Raw genomic sequence first — 7,076 nt, forward strand, 5'->3', positions numbered from 1 at the left:
AAGAGAGCCTTCAAATAAAATCTGCTTGGCTGGTCAAAGCATCTTCATCTTTTTCTTGTGTATTTTACTTTTTTCCCCACTTTTACATATTACTCAGGTATAAATTAGCCCAACAACACTCTTTCAAGTTATAATGAGGAACGTAAGTTAGTATGCAACTCGCAATTTTTCATTCAGTTGCTCTCCTTGAAGCAGTTTTGGAATTAATCAAATCATCGGGGAGAGTTATTTGAGGTGCTAGAGGTGTCTTCTGATACCATCTTTTAACTTGAGTAAATAAAATCCGAAAGCTGATTTCTTTGCTGCTCTATTGTCCTTATAATATTACCTTTCCTGTTGGTTTATGCCTGTGCAGAGCTTAGGCTGAAGCCAGAACTACTCTCTCATTTTGGCCCCCTGAGCAAATGGATATCCCCTCCTTGCCTACGGCCCCTTTTCCCCTCCACGGCTCGTTGAAACGAAAGGATGAGCAATGCAAAAACCTTCAATGTGACTAAAACTGTGAGATTTAACAATATCAGAGAGTTCATGAATGCTCATTGAATGCTAAATTTTTCGTTAAAGGGATGCTGTCTGTTTAGATGAAGCCCCTGCCAGGGTGTTGGAGCAGGATGATATTCCAGCAGTGTATCCCCATGATGGAGAGCAGCGGTTCGGAGCTCAGCTCAAGGCTCTCCACGCTACTGAGGCAGTACAGACACTCCAGCACTATGTCTGGAATTCAAATCAAGCCATCACCGGCTTCTTGTTCAAGGGCTGAAAGCCGCCAACTAACCCTTCTGTATTTAAATTGCTTCTTCAACAAAGGTGTTCTCTCCTCATTTAATTTTGAACTATAGAAATAGCACGTTAAAAGATTTTGCAGTTCAGAAGCGCTCGTGGGGCTCAATCAACTTTGTCGGCTAAGTAAAGTGTGAGAATGGTTTTTTTTTTACCGTACTATCCTATCAACTGAGCTTTTAAGGCAGGCTGGTGAAAAGGAATCTATTATGTTAATAGCACTTTCTCTCTGGTAAAAGGTCTTGCTAACTTACGGAAGCAGAGCTTGAAATAACAGATAAAAACTGTCAGAAAAGCTGTGATGTACTTTGGAGCTGAGTGAAAATTGTGGCCAAAATCTGAGCCTGCTCAAACCTTGAGTTAAATGCCAAAACGCCCCGGGATTCCTCAGATCATCATGCAAGCTGTTACGGATAAAAAACAGCTTATTTGTTTGGGGTTGGGTTGGATTTTTTTTCTTAGTTGTTCCTTTTGTGCAAAGGGTTTCTCTTTGGGAGGATCGGGTGGTTTCATGTTTTATTTATTTGGCCTTTTGCTCTTCGTTTTATCCAGTAAAGTTCACTTCAGTGATGCAGGGCTGATGAGGGAAAACCTCCCGGAGCTGTGTTAAACCTGAAGTCTTTATACCTGAGAGGAGCAGGGTATGGGCTTTTGGGAAGATCCAACAGGATTTCACATTTTTTGTGATCTTGAAAAAAATTGTTGTGGTTAAATAAAAACGAAGGTTAGGGAAAAAAATACATTGGTCGTGTGCATGGTACAAAAGCCTTGGAGAAAGCCTCCGTGTATCATTTGATTGCAAACTGAATTACCTTTACAATAAGAACGTGATGATTTGGAGCTGTATGAATTTCGTTCATGAAATGTGTGAGTCCAGCCTGGGAAACAAACCTCGTCTGCCCAGTTCTGCAGGGCCATTTGCAGCTTTTCTTCTCGAAGGAGGGACCCAGCTCTGCTACCAATAAACAAAGTGGGAATTTTGACATTGATTTCAAAGGGAGCTAAACTGAGCCTCATGAAAAGGAAGCGCTAACACGCGATGCTGCTTTTCTTTTTTTCCTATTAATGTGACTAATTAAATGTTTGTATTTTTTAAGCACTAACTGGTTTTTGATGGTCGTTTAGAGGCTTTGAGAAAGTCAATAATTTTGATGAAATAAGACTGTAGACTCCAGAACAAAGTCCACATGGAATCCGTGATGTTGCTAGGATACAGCTATTAGTATTTTCAGTGGCTGGGGTATTTTTTTGGTATGTTTTTTTTAATAGAGTCGGCCTAACCTCTCTTACAAACAGTAGAAGAATACGTGACTGCCTGATCCCATTTACACAACGCTCCCTCAATTTACAGTAATGAAGCCAAACTTGACCTGTTAGTTTCAGCCACTTTTATTTGTGCAGAAAAAACACAGAGTAATTTTGACCTGAGCTATAGGGAGCACATTTTATTTCAATCTTGATTTTTTTTTAATGATGTGCAGAATGTTCTCCCTGTGGGTGTTACATCGCTGAAGTCCATCTCCCTCTAGTGGTTTCTTTCCAGAGGGGCCTTTGGCTTTTACTGGCTTGGATGGGTGCTGAATTTGAGAGAATGGGATGCAGAAAGTTGAATAACCCCTATAAGTTGAACTGTAGAGCAGTGCTGAACTCATCATTTGCAAGAGGTGAGCACAAAACCTATAAAAATATTATTTTCTGTGTTTTTTTTCTATTTTAGAATGTATTTATTTTTCACAGTATCAACAGTAGCTGAGGCTTTCCATCGCAGGCTTACTCTGTGGTACAGGTTTGCTCAGTGTGTGGGATGTCACTCTCGATTACTGTGTCCTTCAGCTGTATACTGGGATGCCTGTAAAAAACAGATCAGTATGTAAGCTCATGTTCCACATCAAAGCCAGTGCCAGATGTGGTGCCAATCACGTTCTTTTCCATTTAATACAACACGGAATAGCATTGTGGATGATGCTGTTTTGGGATGCCCATGTTTGGGGAAGTGCTAAGTGAAACACTGGGAAATAAGGAAAAGCAAGCTGTTTGGAGTTTGTTTCTAACATAAAACTTAGATTTGTGGTCCTTCAGATTTCTTGCAGTTATGCCTCTGAGCTCACCTTTGCTGGACATCTCTTTCTTTAGCACCTAACATAGCTTTGGTGCCTCACAAGCATGGGGAACAGGAAGGTGGAAGGATGGATGCAGAAGCCTAGTATGCAAAACTAAGTAAGAAGTTCAAGTCTCCCAATAGCCGATGCATGGATTGGATGCTGAGTTAAGTCATTTCAGCTTCCCAGAGATGGCTGGGTAAAGAATAAAGATCCAATCTAGAGCATACTGAAGTCAATACATGCCTTGACTTAACTGTAAAGGGCTTTGGATGAGGCTCAGCCTTCCTTCACAAGTGATGGTAACCAAAGAGAGCTGTGATTCTGCAATGCATCAAAGATCCTGGAAAGACTGGTGTGTTTCCAGCTAGCACAGTCATCTGAGGTAGGTAGAGGACTGGTAACTGCCTTCTTCGTGTTCCTATCTGGCAGAAGTCTGGCCTGTGATTTGCTTTTTCTTGTACCAAGGAGCTATCTGGCCTTGGTTTTTCCTTTAAAAACTGTACTAGAGAGAAAGCTTGGAGAAATATAACATTACCTGCCCCAGAAGAAGCTCCTGTTCTGTTTTCACAGGCCCCTGGACCTGGCCATCAAGAGATGCCATCACCATCCCATGACACATTTTACAGTGTATTCAGTTAGGTAACAACTTTAAGGGTAAGGTTTTACTTTTGTTTGACTTTTACTTAATGCTCAGCTGCTATTGGGCAACTGGGAATCTTGATCCCTTTGGAAACTGCTTAAAACACTTTCCTCTGGACTCTGCTCCATAAAAGCTGCACAACAGTTCCCACAATAGCAATTTTAGAGCCAATTTTGTCTTTCATTTTTGTTTTCACTTTTCAGGTTGAAGTTTCCACACAATATTCTGGCCAAAAGTGATTTGATTTTATAACCTGAGCAAGGACTATCCATTAATTTTGTTTATATAAAAAAAATGTATTTCCTCCTAACATATGGAACAAAATTCTTGCACTGTTTAACAGCTCCACAGCTAAAAGAGCAGACTTAGAAAATCAGTATGTACCTCGTCCTCTCTGAGATTTTTTTCTAGCATCACTCACACGTAATAAGTTAGTAGGAGTCCTGTGGTTACTTACGGGATGCCCATGAGCCCATGAACTGTCTTTACTTTTACGTGATTGTATAAATTTTTTTTTTTTTGACTTTCACAACGTATATGTAGGAACTTTTTTAGCAAGGAAGTAAAGGACCTAGTGGAACTCCACTTCTTTTTGGACCATCGAATGGTTATGTCAATTGTACAAGCTAAGGAAAGGTTCCTCTGCTTGTTTGACTTTGGTAGGTTCATGAATTGGAAGGAAGACTTCTGTGGATGGGGCCTTGCGGGAACAAGCTGCGTGAGGAGCCTCTCCCATGGAACAGTGCTCGGCACCATGCAGGAAACCTCCTGTCCCAGGCAGGACTGGATGCAAAGCCTGCCAGAAAAACAGAGGCAGAGAGCCAGTTTTTGTTTTTAACAAAACAAAGTTATGCAATATCATGTAGCTCTGACATGTTCCCAATATGCAGCAAATGAAGAACTCACTAAATACAGTATATCTCTGGTCATATCATTTGAATATAACTTGTTTCCATGACAACCTCCGCTTAACAGCTTGGCTGATATGAAGTCATTCCTAGATGAGGGAGCTTTTGCCAAAAGCATTGGGATTCAACGCTTTAATATCATGTTTTAGATTTTAAAAACCATTTATTTAAGCCTCTGGAAGCAAATATCAAATAAAATCCCTTCATCCTCACCTCTGCTTCGGCTCTCGGTTGATCAGTTTATCTTCCTGGGAACCTCTCAGGAGCAGCTCTCGTGTTACTTAATATGCTTCTGAAGTCCCAGGCAGTGTTTCAAGAGCAAGTGATCGTGACACCAGCGTTTGGTACAGAAATTACATTTCATGGCTGTTGGCTCAGCCTGCGAGACAGCGGGGCACCAGCGGCAGCAGCTGGCCACAGCAGCCAAGGCTTGTGCTCGAGCTACCCCTCAGGTCTGTGAAGGTTTATACTCCAACTAGCTCTGCCTTGCAGTAAAAAAGAGAAGCTCTGGCTGGAGAGAGGTCCAGCCCAGCATTTCCCACAGCTCATTTTGTATCAGGAGCACTGAACAACCCAACCCACGTTATCTATTAGATGTTTTCTAAGATGCGGTACCTGTCGCCTCAGAAATAGCTGTGGAACGCTTCCAGCGTGGAAATAAATATGACTGCTCATATGGTGCTTGTTCCCTTCCTCCCTTCCAGGTGCTACATTGCATTAGAACATAGCTAAAATAAGCCTAATGCTTTCCTAATATTGCTCACGTATGCAGGCATTGCAGTTGCCACAGTGATGGTACCCAACCATCAGCGGGAGAAAGGATGGTCCTGATGGTTTTAAGAAGCAGTTTGCCCCTTTGGACCACTGTTGCCTTATATCATGGGGATTCCCAGCACTAGCTGGGAGCAGGGGCTATGGGAAAAGCTACCGGAACAGGCAAACAACGTTTCAAGCACATACAACATACCCATTGCTGTCAAGATTTTGGGATCAGCAAGGATTATAAGATTAGGGGCTTAAATCTCAAGTGAAACCATGGAAAGAGTTATGAAGTATTCGTTGTTTCTTCTGGCCGTAACGTGCCTGCTTCAGGTCTAATTAGCCCAGCGTGGAGCAATTTGGGCCTTTGCTGTGGCAAAGAGGTTCAGGTTCTTGAAAGTGGGTGCAGGAAAGCGGTGCTAGGAGCACACAGAATGGGGCAGAATGATATTTCCCACTCCACTTTTTTTTCCACTCCCTTGAGTTGTTACCTGGGGAAATTTCAGCTGTTACCCATCTGAAATCAGCTGAGCTAATTCACCAGCTGACTCCTGCTCTTGGCCACATGGTCCTGGTTTATAATGCCTTAGCAGAAAATTGCCTGTTTACCTGGAGAATTCTGCAAGCAAAATGGATGTGGCTGGGAAAAGACATAAGAAATGGAGCCAGGAGCCCCTTCCATGGTGGTGAGCTTTAAGCAATTCATCTCCCTTTCACACCATCTTGTAGTGCAGGGCTGCACCACAACACAATTTGGGTTTTGTAAATCTGCTTGAGGAGATACAAAAGCACGGGAGATGGAATCACCAGGGTTTCTTTAGAAAAGAACCAGATACATGGTAAATATCAAGGAAATACATTCTTAATTAAAGTCCTATAAATATCTGTCTAAAAGCGTGAATAACTTCCTGGGATTTTTTAATCTCTGAACTGATTTTATTCGAGGTCCACTGGCAGTGTGAGGTGGCTGGGTAGAATCAGGATGCTGTTCCCACCATTGTTTTTCCTTGTGAGATCCATCTCAGGAGACTCCTTTTTTTGCCTGTATGTCACGACTTCTTAGAAACCTCTGTAGGCAAAGGATGTGCTAATTCAACGCATCCTGTGATTGCCCTTCCTCCACAACCAGATTAATTTACTGTTAGTTGAGATTCCCACAATGTACCTTGTGCTGCTGTGAAGCCTGGTATTTACTGAGGTAAACAAGAAATAAATGGAGACTTTACTTGTCTCATTTGGAATAACGATACAGGCTCTGCTGCCTGGTACTTGCTCCATGTCTCTGAGGTGTGGGGGTTGTACTTCTATATTGTTCCTTGCAGCTTAGCTTGTTTATAACAGAATAATTTGTTTTCAACCCAAGCTGTAATGTTTTAAATGATGAGCAGCTCTCTGATAATGGAATCTGGAGGTTTTCACTGAAGTGTGTGGTTCCTGTCAGAGGCAGGTACTGGATTCAAAGTTAATTTTTGTAATATACTCTAGTGGGTTTGCCCGTAGTTCCCCAGTGATGCTGCTGCCTATCCAAAAATTAGCACTTAGCTGGCAACCTCAGCAGAAGGGCACCAAAAGTGTACGAGATATGGAGGCTGTCAATGGCAGTTGTGGAGGCAAGATGTGGCCCTTCAGTGTCGTGAGAAATTTTCTCTCTCCTGTCTTTTCCAGCTCTTCTGAGAAAATCTGTGCCTAGATACAGTCACTTATTGTGGGGTTTTTGTTTGTTTGTTTGTTTTTGTGTTGTTGTGGTTTTTGTGGTTTTTGTTTTTGTTTGGTTTTGGTTTTTTTTCCCAGGATTAACATTTTTGGTAGGCTCACCATTAAAATAGAGAGAGAAAGCTTGGAGTGGGCATACCAATGAATTTTTAGATTCCAAGCTTTCCCAAATGA

Source organism: Tauraco erythrolophus, chromosome 12, assembly GCF_009769465.1.
Source record: "Tauraco erythrolophus isolate bTauEry1 chromosome 12, bTauEry1.pri, whole genome shotgun sequence".
NCBI classification, from domain to species: Eukaryota; Metazoa; Chordata; class Aves; order Musophagiformes; family Musophagidae; genus Tauraco; species Tauraco erythrolophus.